The 12,937-nt window shown below is 42.8% G+C and overlaps 12 non-coding genes across 12 annotated transcripts; 4 read left to right on the top strand and 8 right to left on the bottom strand.

The window, feature by feature from the left end:
* The first annotated feature begins 406 nt into the window (after positions 1-406).
* On the top strand, positions 407-479 carry TRNAD-GUC (transfer RNA aspartic acid (anticodon GUC)). The gene has a single exon. It is a non-coding gene; the product is annotated as a tRNA-Asp (tRNA).
* Positions 480-992: 513 nt separating this feature from the next.
* TRNAD-GUC (transfer RNA aspartic acid (anticodon GUC)) lies at positions 993-1,065 on the top strand. The gene has a single exon. It is a non-coding gene; the product is annotated as a tRNA-Asp (tRNA).
* Positions 1,066-2,312: 1,247 nt separating this feature from the next.
* Positions 2,313-2,385, top strand: TRNAD-GUC (transfer RNA aspartic acid (anticodon GUC)). Its single transcript has one exon. It is a non-coding gene; the product is annotated as a tRNA-Asp (tRNA).
* Positions 2,386-3,191: 806 nt separating this feature from the next.
* TRNAD-GUC (transfer RNA aspartic acid (anticodon GUC)) lies at positions 3,192-3,264 on the top strand. Its single transcript has one exon. It is a non-coding gene; the product is annotated as a tRNA-Asp (tRNA).
* Positions 3,265-6,406: 3,142 nt separating this feature from the next.
* TRNAD-GUC (transfer RNA aspartic acid (anticodon GUC)) lies at positions 6,407-6,479 on the bottom strand. Its single transcript has one exon. It is a non-coding gene; the product is annotated as a tRNA-Asp (tRNA).
* An 806-nt stretch (positions 6,480-7,285) lies between these two features.
* TRNAD-GUC (transfer RNA aspartic acid (anticodon GUC)) lies at positions 7,286-7,358 on the bottom strand. Its single transcript has one exon. It is a non-coding gene; the product is annotated as a tRNA-Asp (tRNA).
* A 1,247-nt stretch (positions 7,359-8,605) lies between these two features.
* On the bottom strand, positions 8,606-8,678 carry TRNAD-GUC (transfer RNA aspartic acid (anticodon GUC)). Its single transcript has one exon. It is a non-coding gene; the product is annotated as a tRNA-Asp (tRNA).
* A 513-nt stretch (positions 8,679-9,191) lies between these two features.
* On the bottom strand, positions 9,192-9,264 carry TRNAD-GUC (transfer RNA aspartic acid (anticodon GUC)). Its single transcript has one exon. It is a non-coding gene; the product is annotated as a tRNA-Asp (tRNA).
* A 514-nt stretch (positions 9,265-9,778) lies between these two features.
* TRNAD-GUC (transfer RNA aspartic acid (anticodon GUC)) lies at positions 9,779-9,851 on the bottom strand. The gene has a single exon. It is a non-coding gene; the product is annotated as a tRNA-Asp (tRNA).
* An 807-nt stretch (positions 9,852-10,658) lies between these two features.
* On the bottom strand, positions 10,659-10,731 carry TRNAD-GUC (transfer RNA aspartic acid (anticodon GUC)). The gene has a single exon. It is a non-coding gene; the product is annotated as a tRNA-Asp (tRNA).
* A 1,249-nt stretch (positions 10,732-11,980) lies between these two features.
* On the bottom strand, positions 11,981-12,053 carry TRNAY-GUA (transfer RNA tyrosine (anticodon GUA)). The gene has a single exon. It is a non-coding gene; the product is annotated as a tRNA-Tyr (tRNA).
* A 515-nt stretch (positions 12,054-12,568) lies between these two features.
* TRNAD-GUC (transfer RNA aspartic acid (anticodon GUC)) lies at positions 12,569-12,641 on the bottom strand. Its single transcript has one exon. It is a non-coding gene; the product is annotated as a tRNA-Asp (tRNA).
* Between the last annotated feature and the right edge of the window lie 296 nt (positions 12,642-12,937).

Below are 12,937 nucleotides of genomic sequence, written 5' to 3' on the forward strand. Positions count from 1 at the left end.
TTAACCGAAAGGTTGGTGGTTCGAGCCCATCCGGGAGCGGTGTTGTGACGTCTCAGATGTTACGTAAAATGTCAGAGTTTTTCCACAATACCTGACGAACATTTAATTTTTGGCCTTCCGTGGCGCAATAATTAGCGCGTCGAGCACTTAATCGAAAGGTTGGTGGTTCGAGCCCACCGGAAGAGGTGTTGTGGGGTCTCAGATGTAACGTAAAATGTCAGAGTTTTTCCACAATACCTGACGAACATTTAACTTTTGGACTTCCGTGGCGCAATGGTTAGCGCGTTCAGCTGTTAATCGAAGGGTTGGTGGTTCGAGCCCGCCCGGAAGAGGTGTTGTGGGGTCTCAGATGTAACGTAAAAAGTCAAAACTTTTCCACAATACGTGACAACCATTTAATTTCTGAGCTTCCGTGGCTCAATGGTTAGCGCGTTCGGCTGTCAATCGAAAGGTTGGTGGTTCGAGCCCATCCGGGAGCGGTGTTGTGAGGTCTCGGATGTGAAGTAAAAAGTCAAAGTTTTACCTCAATACCTGACGAAAATTTAATTTTTGGGCTTCCGTGGCGCAATGGTTAGCGCGTTCAGCTGTTAATCGAAAGGTTGGTGGTTCGAGCCCACCCAAGAGAGGTGTTGTGAGGTCTCAGATGTAGCGTGAAAAGTCAAACTTTTTCCATAATACGTGATAACCATTTATTTTCTGATCTTTCGTGGCTCAATGGTTAGCGCGTTCGGCTGTTAACCATTAGCTTGGTGGTTCGAGCCCACCCGGGAGCGGTGTTTTTGGATCTCAAATGTAACGTAAATAGCCAAAGTTTTTCCAATATACCTGACGACCATTTAATTTTTGGGCTTCCGTGGCGCAATGGTTAGCGCGTTCAGCTAAAAACCGAAAGGTTGGTGGTTCGAGCCCTAAAGAGAGGTTTTGTGGGGTCTCAGATGTAGCGTGAAAAGTCGTAACTTTTCAACAAAACCTGACAACCATTTAATTTCTGAGCTTCCGTGGCTCAATGGTTAGCGCGTTCGGCTGTCAATCGAAAGGTTGGTGGTTCGAGCCCATCCGGGAGCGGTGTTGTGAGGTCTCGGATGTGAAGTAAAAAGTCAAAGTTTTACCTCAATACCTGACGAAAATTTAATTTTTGGGCTTCAGTGGCGCAATGGTCAGCGCGTTCAGCTGTTAACCGAAAGGTTGGTGGTTCGAGCCCTCCCGGGAGCGGTGTTGTGACGTCTCAGATGTAACGTAAAATGTCAGAGTTTTTCCACAATATCTGACGAGCATTTAATTAGTGGGCTTCCGTGGCGCAATGGCTAGCGCGTTCGGCTGTTAACCGAAAGGTTGGTGGTTCGAGCCCATCCGGGAGCGGTGTTGTGACGTCTCAGATGTTACGTAAAATGTCAGAGTTTTTCCACAATACCTGACGAACATTTAATTTTTGGCCTTCCGTGGCGCAATAATTAGCGCGTCGAGCACTTAATCGAAAGGTTGGTGGTTCGAGCCCACCGGAAGAGGTGTTGTGGGGTCTCAGATGTAACGTAAAATGTCAGAGTTTTTCCACAATACCTGACGAACATTTAATTTTTGGGCTTCCGTGGCGCAATGGTTAGCGCGTTCAGCTGTTAATCGAAAGGTTGGTGGTTCGAGCCCACCCGGAAGAGGTGATGTGGGGTCTCAGATGTAGCGTAAAAAGTCAAAACTTTTCCACAATACGTGACAACCATTTAATTTCTGAGCTTCCGTGGCTCAATGGTTAGCGCGTTCGGCTGTTAATCGAAAGGTTGGTGGTTCGAGCCCATCCGGGAGCGGTGTTGTGAGGTCTCGGATGTGAAGTAAAAAGTCAAAGTTTTACCTCAATACCTGACGAGCATTTATTTTTTGGGCTTCCGTGGCGCAATGGTTAGCGCGTTCAGCTGTTAATCGAAAGGTTGGTGGTTCGAGCCCACCCCGGAGAGGTGTTGTGAGGTCTCAGATGTAGCGTGAAAAGTCAAACTTTTTCCATAATACGTGATAACCATTTATTTTCTGATCTTTCGTGGCTCAATGGTTAGCGCGTTCGGCTGTTAACCATTAGCTTGGTGGTTCGAGCACACCCGGGAGCGGTGTTTTTGGATCTCAAATGTAACGTAAATAGCCAAAGTTTTTCCACAATACCTGACGACCATTTAATTTTTGGGCTTCCGTGGCGCAATGGTTAGCGCGTTCAGCTGTTAACCGAAAGGTTGGTGGTTCGAGCCCTAAAGAGAGGTTTTGTGGGGTCTCAGATGTAGCGTGAAAAGTCGTAACTTTTCAACAAAACCTGACAACCATTTAATTTCTGAGCTTCCGTGGCTCAATGGTTAGCGCGTTCGGCTGTCAATCGAAAGGTTGGTGGTTCGAGCCCATCCGGGAGCGGTGTTGTGAGGTCTCGGATGTGAAGTAAAAAGTCAAAGTTTTACCTCAATACCTGACGAAAATTTAATTTTTGGGCTTCAGTGGCGCAATGGTCAGCGCGTTCAGCTGTTAACAGAAAGGTTGGTGGTTCGAGCCCACCCGGGAGAGGTGTTGTGAGGTCTCAGATGTAGCGTGAAAAGTCAAACTTTTTCCATAATACGTGATAAACATTTATTTTCTGATCTTTCGTGGCTCAATGGTTAGCGCGTTCGGCTGTTAACCATTAGCTTGGTGGTTCGAGCCCACCCGGGAGCGGTGTTTTTGGATCTCAAATGTAACGTAAATAGCCAAAGTTTTTCCACAATACCTGACGACCATTTAATTTTTGGGCTTCCGTGGCGCAATGGTTAGCGCGTTCAGCTGTTAACCGAAAGGTTGGTGGTTCGAGCCCAAAAGAGAGGTTTTGTGGGGTCTCAGATGTAGCGTGAAAAGTCGTAACTTTTCCACAATACGTGACAACCATTTAATTTCTGAGCTTCCGTGGCGCAATAATTAGCGCGTCGAGCACTTAATCGAAAGGTTGGTGGTTCGAGCCCACCGGAAGAGGTGTTGTGGGGTCTCAGATGTAACGTAAAATGTCAGAGTTTTTCCATAATACCTGACGAACATTTAACTTTTGGACTTCCGTGGCGCAATGGTTAGCGCGTTCAGCTGTTAATCGAAGGGTTGGTGGTTCGAGCCCGCCCGGAAGAGGTGTTGTGGGGTCTCAGATGTAACGTAAAAAGTCAAAACTTTTCCACAATACGTGACAACCATTTAATTTCTGAGCTTCCGTGGCTCAATGGTTAGCGCGTTCGGCTGTCAATCGAAAGGTTGGTGGTTCGAGCCCATCCGGGAGCGGTGTTGTGAGGTCTCGGATGTGAAGTAAAAAGTCAAAGTTTTACCTCAATACCTGACGAAAATTTAATTTTTGGGCTTCCGTGGCGCAATGGTTAGCGCGTTCAGCTGTTAATCGAAAGGTTGGTGGTTCGAGCCCACCCAAGAGAGGTGTTGTGAGGTCTCAGATGTAGCGTGAAAAGTCAAACTTTTTCTCAGTGGTTATATTTGAAAACAGTGAACAAATACTCAAAATGTTTTCCTTAGGCCGAGTTACGTCGATTTTGAAAATGTTATTAAAAATCGAGGTAAATTTTTATTTATTGTTCAATCGAGATGAAATCACTTTTATTGAGTGTTTTGTAGGGAATTAAGCTGAATTAAGTCAAAAATTTCTCCAGAAAAAAATGCATTCAAAAAAGTACCGAAAAAATCGCATGTTTTTTTTCTTCAAGATACAAAATCCGTGACAACGATTTCTTATTTAAAATTGAATTTTAACAGTTTGTTGAATGAATATCGTTACATTTGCTTGAATTAAAGCAAAAAGTATAAAAATAATGGTTTCAGTGGTTATTTTTGAAAATAGTGAAGAAATACTCAAAATATGCTTCTTTGGCCGTGAAACGTCGATTTTGAAAATGTTATTTAAAATCGAGGTACATTTTTATTTATTGTTCAATCGAGATGAAATCACTTTTAATGAGTGTTTTATAGGGAATTAAGCTGAATTCGGTCAAACATTTCTCCAGAAAAAAATTCATTCAAAAAAGTACCGAAAAAATCGTAGGTTTTTTCTTCAAGACACAAAATCCGTGAATACGATTTCTTACTGAAAATTGAATTTTAACAGTTTTTTGAATGAATATCGTTACATTGCTTGAATTAAAGCAAAAAGTATAAAAATAATGGTTTCAGTGGTTATATTTGAAAATAGTGAAGAAATACTCAAAGTAAGCTTATTTGGCCGTGAAACGTCGATTTTGAAAATGTTATTAAAAATCGAGGTAAATTTTTAATTATTGTTCAATCAAGATGAAATCACTTTCAAAGAGTGTTTTATAGGGAATTAAGCTGAATTCGGTCAAACATTTCTCCAAAAAAAAATGCATTCAAAAGTGTACCGAAAAAATCGCATGTTTTTCTTCTTCAAGATACAAAATCCGTGACAACGATTTCTTATTGAAAAATTTAATTTTAACAGTTTTTTGAATGAATATCGTTACATTTGCTTGAATTAAAGCAAAAAGTGTAAAAATAATGGTTTCAGTGGTTATTTTTGAAAATAGTGAAGAAATACTCAAAATATGCTTCTTTGGCCGTGAAACGTCGATTTTGAAAATGTTATTAAAAATCGAGGTACATTTTTATTTATTGTTCAATCGAGATGAAATCACTTTTAATGAGTGTTTTATAGGGAATTAAGCTGAATTCGGTCAAAAATTTCTCCAGAAAAAAATGCATTCAAAAGTGTACCGAAAAAATCGCATGTTTTTTTTCTTCAAGATACAAAATCCGTGACAACGATTTCTTATTTAAAATTGAATTTTAACAGTTTGTTGAATGAATATCGTTACATTTGCTTGAATTAAAGCAAAAAGTATAAAAATAATGGTTTCAGTGGTTATTTTTGAAAATAGTGAAGAAATACTCAAAATATGCTTCTTTGGCCGTGAAACGTCGATTTTGAAAATGTTATTAAAAATCGAGGTACATTTTTATTTATTGTTCAATCGAGATGAAATCACTTTTAATGAGTGTTTTATAGGGAATTAAGCTGAATTCGGTCAAACATTTCTCCAGAAAAAAATGCATTCAAAAGTGTACCGAAAAAATCGCATGTTTTTTTTCTTCAAGATACAATATCCGTGACAACGATTTCTTATTGAAAATTGAATTTTAACAGTTTTTTGAATGAATATCGTTACATTTGCTTGAATTAAAGCAAAAAGTATAAAAATAATGGTTTCAATGAATATATTTGAAAATAGTGAAGAAATACTCAAAGTATGCTTCTTTGGCCGTGAAACGTCGATTTTGAAAATGTTATTAAAAATCGAGGTAAATTTTAAATTATTGGTCAATCGAGATGAAATCACTTTCAATGAGTGTTTTATAGGGAATTAAGCTGAATTCGGTCAAAAATTTCTCCAGAAAAAAATGCATTCAAAAAAGTACCGAAAAAAATCGCATGTTTTTCTTCTTCAAGATACAAAATCCGTGACAACGATTTCTTATTTAAAATTGAATTTTAACAGTTTGTTGAATGAATATCGTTACATTTGCTTGAATTAAAGCAAAAAGTATAAAAATAATGGTTTCAGTGGTTATTTTTGAAAATAGTGAAGAAATACTCAAAATATGCTTCTTTGGCCGTGAAACGTCGATTTTGAAAATGTTATTAAAAATCGAGGTACATTTTTATTTATTGTTCAATCGAGATGAAATCACTTTTAATGAGTGTTTTATAGGGAATTAAGCTGAATTCGGTCAAACATTTCTCCAGAAAAAAATGCATTCAAAAGTGTACCGAAAAAATCGCATGTTTTTTTTCTTCAAGATACAATATCCGTGACAACGATTTCTTATTGAAAATTGAATTTTAACAGTTTTTTGAATGAATATCGTTACATTTGCTTGAATTAAAGCAAAAAGTATAAAAATAATGGTTTCAATGAATATATTTGAAAATAGTGAAGAAATACTCAAAGTATGCTTCTTTGGCCGTGAAACGTCGATTTTGAAAATGTTATTAAAAATCGAGGTAAATTTTAAATTATTGGTCAATCGAGATGAAATCACTTTCAATGTTTGTTTTATAGGGAATTAAGCTGAATTCGGTCAAAAATTTCTCCAGAAAAAAATGCATTCAAAAAAGTACCGAAAAAAATCGCATGTTTTTCTTCTTCAAGATACAAATTCCGTGACAACGATTTCTTATTGAAAAATTGAATTTTAACAGTTTTTTGATTGAATATCGTTACATTTGCTTGAATTAAAGCAAAAAGTATAAAAATAATGGTTTCAGTGAACATATTTGAAAATAGTGAAGAAATACTCAAAGTAAGCTTCTTTGGCCGTGAAACGTCGATTTTGAAATTAAATTTTCGTCAGGTATTGAGGTAAAACTTTGACTTTTTACTTCACATCCGAGACCTCACAACACCGCTCCCGGATGGGCTCGAACCACCAACCTTGCGATTGACAGCCGAACGCGCTAACCATTGAGCCACGGAAGCTCAGAAATTAAATGGTTGTCACGTATTGTGGAAAAGTTTTGACTTTTTACGTTACATCTGAGACCCCACAACACCTCTTCCGGGCGGGCTCGAACCACCAACCCTTCGATTAACAGCTGAACGCGCTAACCATTGCGCCACGGAAGTCCAAAAGTTAAATGTTCGTCAGGTATTATGGAAAAACTCTGACATTTTACGTTACATCTGAGACCCCACAACACCTCTTCCGGTGGGCTCGAACCACCAACCTTTCGATTAAGTGCTCGACGCGCTAATTATTGCGCCACGGAAGCTCAGAAATTAAATGGTTGTCACGTATTGTGGAAAAGTTACGACTTTTCACGCTACATCTGAGACCCCACAAAACCTCTCTTTTGGGCTCGAACCACCAACCTTTCGGTTAACAGCTGAACGCGCTAACCATTGCGCCACGGAAGCCCAAAAATTAAATGGTCGTCAGGTATTGTGGAAAAACTTTGGCTATTTACGTTACATTTGAGATCCAAAAACACCGCTCCCGGGTGGGCTCGAACCACCAAGCTAATGGTTAACAGCCGAACGCGCTAACCATTGAGCCACGAAAGATCAGAAAATAAATGGTTATCACGTATTATGGAAAAAGTTTGACTTTTCACGCTACATCTGAGACCTCACAACACCTCTCCCGGGTGGGCTCGAACCACCAACCTTTCTGTTAACAGCTGAACGCGCTGACCATTGCGCCACTGAAGCCCAAAAATTAAATTTTTGTCAGGTATTGAGGTAAAACTTTGACTTTTTACTTCACATCCGAGACCTCACAACACCGCTCCCGGATGGGCTCGAACCACCAACCTTTCGATTGACAGCCGAAAGCGCTAACCATTGAGCCACGGAAGCTCAGAAATTAAATGGTTGTCAGGTTTTGTTGAAAAGTTACGACTTTTCACGCTACATCTGAGACCCCACAAAACCTCTCTTTAGGGCTCGAACCACCAACCTTTCGGTTAACAGCTGAACGCGCTAACCATTGCGCCACGGAAGCCCAAAAATTAAATGGTCGTCAGGTATTGTGGAAAAACTTTGGCTATTTACGTTACATTTGAGATCCAAAAACACCGCTCCCGGGTGGGCTCGAACCACCAAGCTAATGGTTAACAGCCGAACGCGCTAACCATTGAGCCACGAAAGATCAGAAAATAAATGGTTATCACGTATTATGGAAAAAGTTTGACTTTTCACGCTACATCTGAGACCTCACAACACCTCTCCGGGGTGGGCTCGAACCACCAACCTTTCGATTAACAGCTGAACGCGCTAACCATTGCGCCACGGAAGCCCAAAAAATAAATGCTCGTCAGGTATTGAGGTAAAACTTTGACTTTTTACTTCACATCCGAGACCTCACAACACCGCTCCCGGATGGGCTCGAACCACCAACCTTTCGATTAACAGCCGAACGCGCTAACCATTGAGCCACGGAAGCTCAGAAATTAAATGGTTGTCACGTATTGTGGAAAAGTTTTGACTTTTTACGCTACATCTGAGACCCCACATCACCTCTTCCGGGTGGGCTCGAACCACCAACCTTTCGATTAACAGCTGAACGCGCTAACCATTGCGCCACGGAAGCCCAAAAATTAAATGTTCGTCAGGTATTGTGGAAAAACTCTGACATTTTACGTTACATCTGAGACCCCACAACACCTCTTCCGGTGGGCTCGAACCACCAACCTTTCGATTAAGTGCTCGACGCGCTAATTATTGCGCCACGGAAGGCCAAAAATTAAATGTTCGTCAGGTATTGTGGAAAAACTCTGACATTTTACGTAACATCTGAGACGTCACAACACCGCTCCCGGATGGGCTCGAACCACCAACCTTTCGGTTAACAGCCGAACGCGCTAGCCATTGCGCCACGGAAGCCCACTAATTAAATGCTCGTCAGGTATTGTGGAAAAACTCTGACATTTTACGTTACATCTGAGACGTCACAACACCGCTCCCGGGAGGGCTCGAACCACCAACCTTTCGGTTAACAGCTGAACGCGCTGACCATTGCGCCACTGAAGCCCAAAAATTAAATTTTCGTCAGGTATTGAGGTAAAACTTTGACTTTTTACTTCACATCCGAGACCTCACAACACCGCTCCCGGATGGGCTCGAACCACCAACCTTTCGATTGACAGCCGAACGCGCTAACCATTGAGCCACGGAAGCTCAGAAATTAAATGGTTGTCAGGTTTTGTTGAAAAGTTACGACTTTTCACGCTACATCTGAGACCCCACAAAACCTCTCTTTAGGGCTCGAACCACCAACCTTTCGGTTAACAGCTGAACGCGCTAACCATTGCGCCACGGAAGCCCAAAAATTAAATGGTCGTCAGGTATATTGGAAAAACTTTGGCTATTTACGTTACATTTGAGATCCAAAAACACCGCTCCCGGGTGGGCTCGAACCACCAAGCTAATGGTTAACAGCCGAACGCGCTAACCATTGAGCCACGAAAGATCAGAAAATAAATGGTTATCACGTATTATGGAAAAAGTTTGACTTTTCACGCTACATCTGAGACCTCACAACACCTCTCTTGGGTGGGCTCGAACCACCAACCTTTCGATTAACAGCTGAACGCGCTAACCATTGCGCCACGGAAGCCCAAAAATTAAATTTTCGTCAGGTATTGAGGTAAAACTTTGACTTTTTACTTCTCATCCGAGACCTCACAACACCGCTCCCGGATGGGCTCGAACCACCAACCTTTCGATTGACAGCTGAACGCGCTAACCATTGCGCCACGGAAGTCCAAAAGTTAAATGTTCGTCAGGTATTGTGGAAAAACTCTGACATTTTACGTTACATCTGAGACCCCACAACACCTCTTCCGGTGGGCTCGAACCACCAACCTTTCGATTAAGTGCTCGACGCGCTAATTATTGCGCCACGGAAGGCCAAAAATTAAATGTTCGTCAGGTATTGTGGAAAAACTCTGACATTTTACGTAACATCTGAGACGTCACAACACCGCTCCCGGATGGGCTCGAACCACCAACCTTTCGGTTAACAGCCGAACGCGCTAGCCATTGCGCCACGGAAGCCCAATAATTAAATGCTCGTCAGGTATTGTGGAAAAACTCTGACATTTTACGTTACATCTGAGACGTCACAACACCGCTCCCGGGAGGGCTCGAACCACCAACCTTTCGGTTAACAGCTGAACGCGCTGACCATTGCGCCACTCAAGCCCAAAAATTAAATTTTCGTCAGGTATTGAGGTAAAACTTTGACTTTTTACTTCACATCCGAGACCTCACAACACCGCTCCCGGATGGGCTCGAACCACCAACCTTTCGATTGACAGCCGAACGCGCTAACCATTGAGCCACGGAAGCTCAGAAATTAAATGGTTGTCACGTATTGTGGAAAAGTTTTGACATTTTACGTTACATCTGAGACCCCACAACACCTCTTCCGGGCGGGCTCGAACCACCAACCCTTCGATTAACAGCTGATTGCGCTAACCATTGCGCCACGGAAGCCCTAAAGTTAAATGTTCGTCAGGTGTTGTGGAAAAACTCTGACATTTTACGTTACATCTGAGACGTCACAACACCGCTCCCGGGAGGGCTCGAACCACCAACCTTTCGGTTAACAGCTGAACGCGCTGACCATTGCGCCACTGAAGCCCAAAAATTAAATTTTCGTCAGGTATTGAGGTAAAACCTTGACTTTTTACTTCTCATCTGAGACCTCACAACACCGCTCCCGGATGGGCTCGAACCACCAACCTTTCGGTTAACAGCCGAACGCGCTAACCATTCGCCACGGAAGCTCATAAATTAAATGGTTGTCAGGTATTGTTGAAAAGTTACGACTTTTCACGCTACATCTGAGACCCCAAAAACCTCTCTCGTTTGGGCTCGAACCACCAACCTTTCGGTTAACAGCTGAACGCGCTGACCATTGCGCCACTGAAGCCCAAAAATTAAATGTTCGTCAGGTATTGTGGAAAAACTCTGACATTTTACGTTACATCTGAGACGTCACAACACTTCTCCCGGATGGGCTCGAACCACCAACCTATTGGTTAATAGCCGAACGCGCTAACCATTAAGCCACTGAAGCCCAAAAATTAAATTTTCGTCAGGTATTGAGGTAAAACTTTGACTTTTTACTTCACATCCGAGACCTCACAACACCGCTCCCGGATGGGCTCGAACCACCAACCTTTCGATTGACAGCCGAACGCGCTAACCATTGAGCCACGGAAGCTCAGAAATTAAATGGTTGTCACGTATTGTGGAAAAGTTTTGACATTTTACGTTACATCTGAGACCCCACAACACCTCTTCCGGGCGGGCTCGAACCACCAACCCTTCGATTAACAGCTGATTGCGCTAACCATTGCGCCACGGAAGCCCAAAAGTTAAATGTTCGTCAGGTGTTGAGGAAAAACTCTGACATTTTACGTTACATCTGAGACGTCACAACACCGCTCCCGGGAGGGCTCGAACCACCAACCTTTCGGTTAACAGCTGAACGCGCTGACCATTGCGCTACTGAAGCCCAAAAATTAAATTTTCGTCAGGTATTGAGGTAAAACCTTGACTTTTTACTTCTCATCTGAGACCTCACAACACCGCTCCCGGATGGGCTCGAACCACCAACCTTTCGGTTAACAGCCGAACGCGCTAACCATTCGCCACGGAAGCCCATAAATTAAATGGTTGTCAGGTATTGTTGAAAAGTTACGACTTTTCACGCTACATCTGAGACCCCACAAAACCTCTCTCGTTTGGGCTCGAACCACCAACCTTTCGGTTAACAGCTGAACGCGCTGACCATTGCGCCACTGAAGCCCAAAAATTAAATGTTCGTCAGGTATTGTGGAAAAACTCTGACATTTTACGTTACATCTGAGACGTCACAACACTTCTCCCGGATGGGCTCGAACCACCAACCTATTGGTTAATAGCCGAACGCGCTAACCATTGCGCCACTGAAGCCCAAAAATTAAATTTTCGTCAGGTATTGAGGTAAAACTTTGACTTTTTACTTCACATCTGAGGCCTCACAACACCGCTGCCGGATGGGCTCGAACCACCAACCTATTGGTTAACAGCCGAACGCGCTAACCATTGCGCCACGGAAGCCCAAAAATTAAATGGTCGTCAGGTATTGTGGAAAAACTTTGGCTATTTACGTTACATTTGAGATCCAAAAACACCGCTCCCGGGTGGGCTCGAACCACCAACCTATTGGTTAACAGCCGAACGCGCTAACCATTGAGCCACGGAAGATCAGAAATTAAATGGTTGTCACGTATCGTGGAAAAGTTTTGACTTTTAACGCTACATCTGAGACCCCACAACACCTCTTCCGGGTGGGCTCAAACCACCAACCTTTCGATTAAGAGCTGGACGCGCTAATTACTGCGCCACGGAAGCCCAAAAATTAAATGTTCGTCAGGTATTGTGGAAAAACTCTGACATTTTACGTAACATCTGAGACGTCACAACACCGCTCCCGGATGGGCTCGAACCACCAACCTTTCGGTTTACAGCCGAACGCGCTAGCCATTGCGCCACGGACGCCCAAAAATTAAATGGTTGTCAGGTATTGTTGAAAAGTTACGACTTTTCACGCTACATCTGAGACCCCACAAATCCTCTCTCGTTTGGGCTCGAACCACCAACCTTTCGGTTAACAGCTGAACGCACTAACCATTGCGCCACGGAAGCCCAAGAATTAAATGGTCGTCAGGTATTGTAGAAAAACTTTGGCTATTTACGTTACATTTGAGATCCAAAAACACCGCTCCCGGGTGGGCTCGAACCACCAAGCTATTGGTTAACAGCCGAACGCGCTAACCATTGAGCCACGAAAGATCAGAAAATAAATGGTTATCACGTATTATGGAAAAAGTTTGACTTTTCACGCTACATCTGAGACCTCACAACACCTCTCTTGGGTGGGCTCGAACCACCAACCTTTCGATTAACAGCTGAACGCGCTAACCATTGCGCCACGGATGCCCAAAAATTAAATTTTCGTCAGGTATTGAGGTAAAACTTTGACTTTTTACTTCACATCCGAGACCTCACAACACCGCTCCCGGATGGGCTCGAACCACCAACCTTTCGATTGACAGCCGAACGCGCTAACCATTGAGCCACGGAAGCTCAGAAATTAAATGGTTGTCACGTATTGTGGAAAAGTTTTGACTTTTTACGTTACATCTGAGACCCCACAACACCTCTTCCGGGCGGGCTCGAACCACCAACCCTTCGATTAACAGCTGAACGCGCTAACCATTGCGCCACGGAAGTCCAAAAGTTAAATGTTCGTCAGGTATTGTGGAAAAACTCTGACATTTTACGTTACATCTGAGACCCCACAACACCTCTTCCGGTGGGCTCGAACCACCAACCTTTCGATTAAGTGCTCGACGCGCTAATTATTGCGCCACGGAAGGCCA

Source organism: Phalangium opilio, unplaced genomic scaffold, assembly GCF_054372755.1.
Source record: "Phalangium opilio isolate 3A_F unplaced genomic scaffold, DU_Popi_V2 ptg000056l_1, whole genome shotgun sequence".
Lineage (NCBI taxonomy): Eukaryota > Metazoa > Arthropoda > Arachnida > Opiliones > Phalangiidae > Phalangium > Phalangium opilio.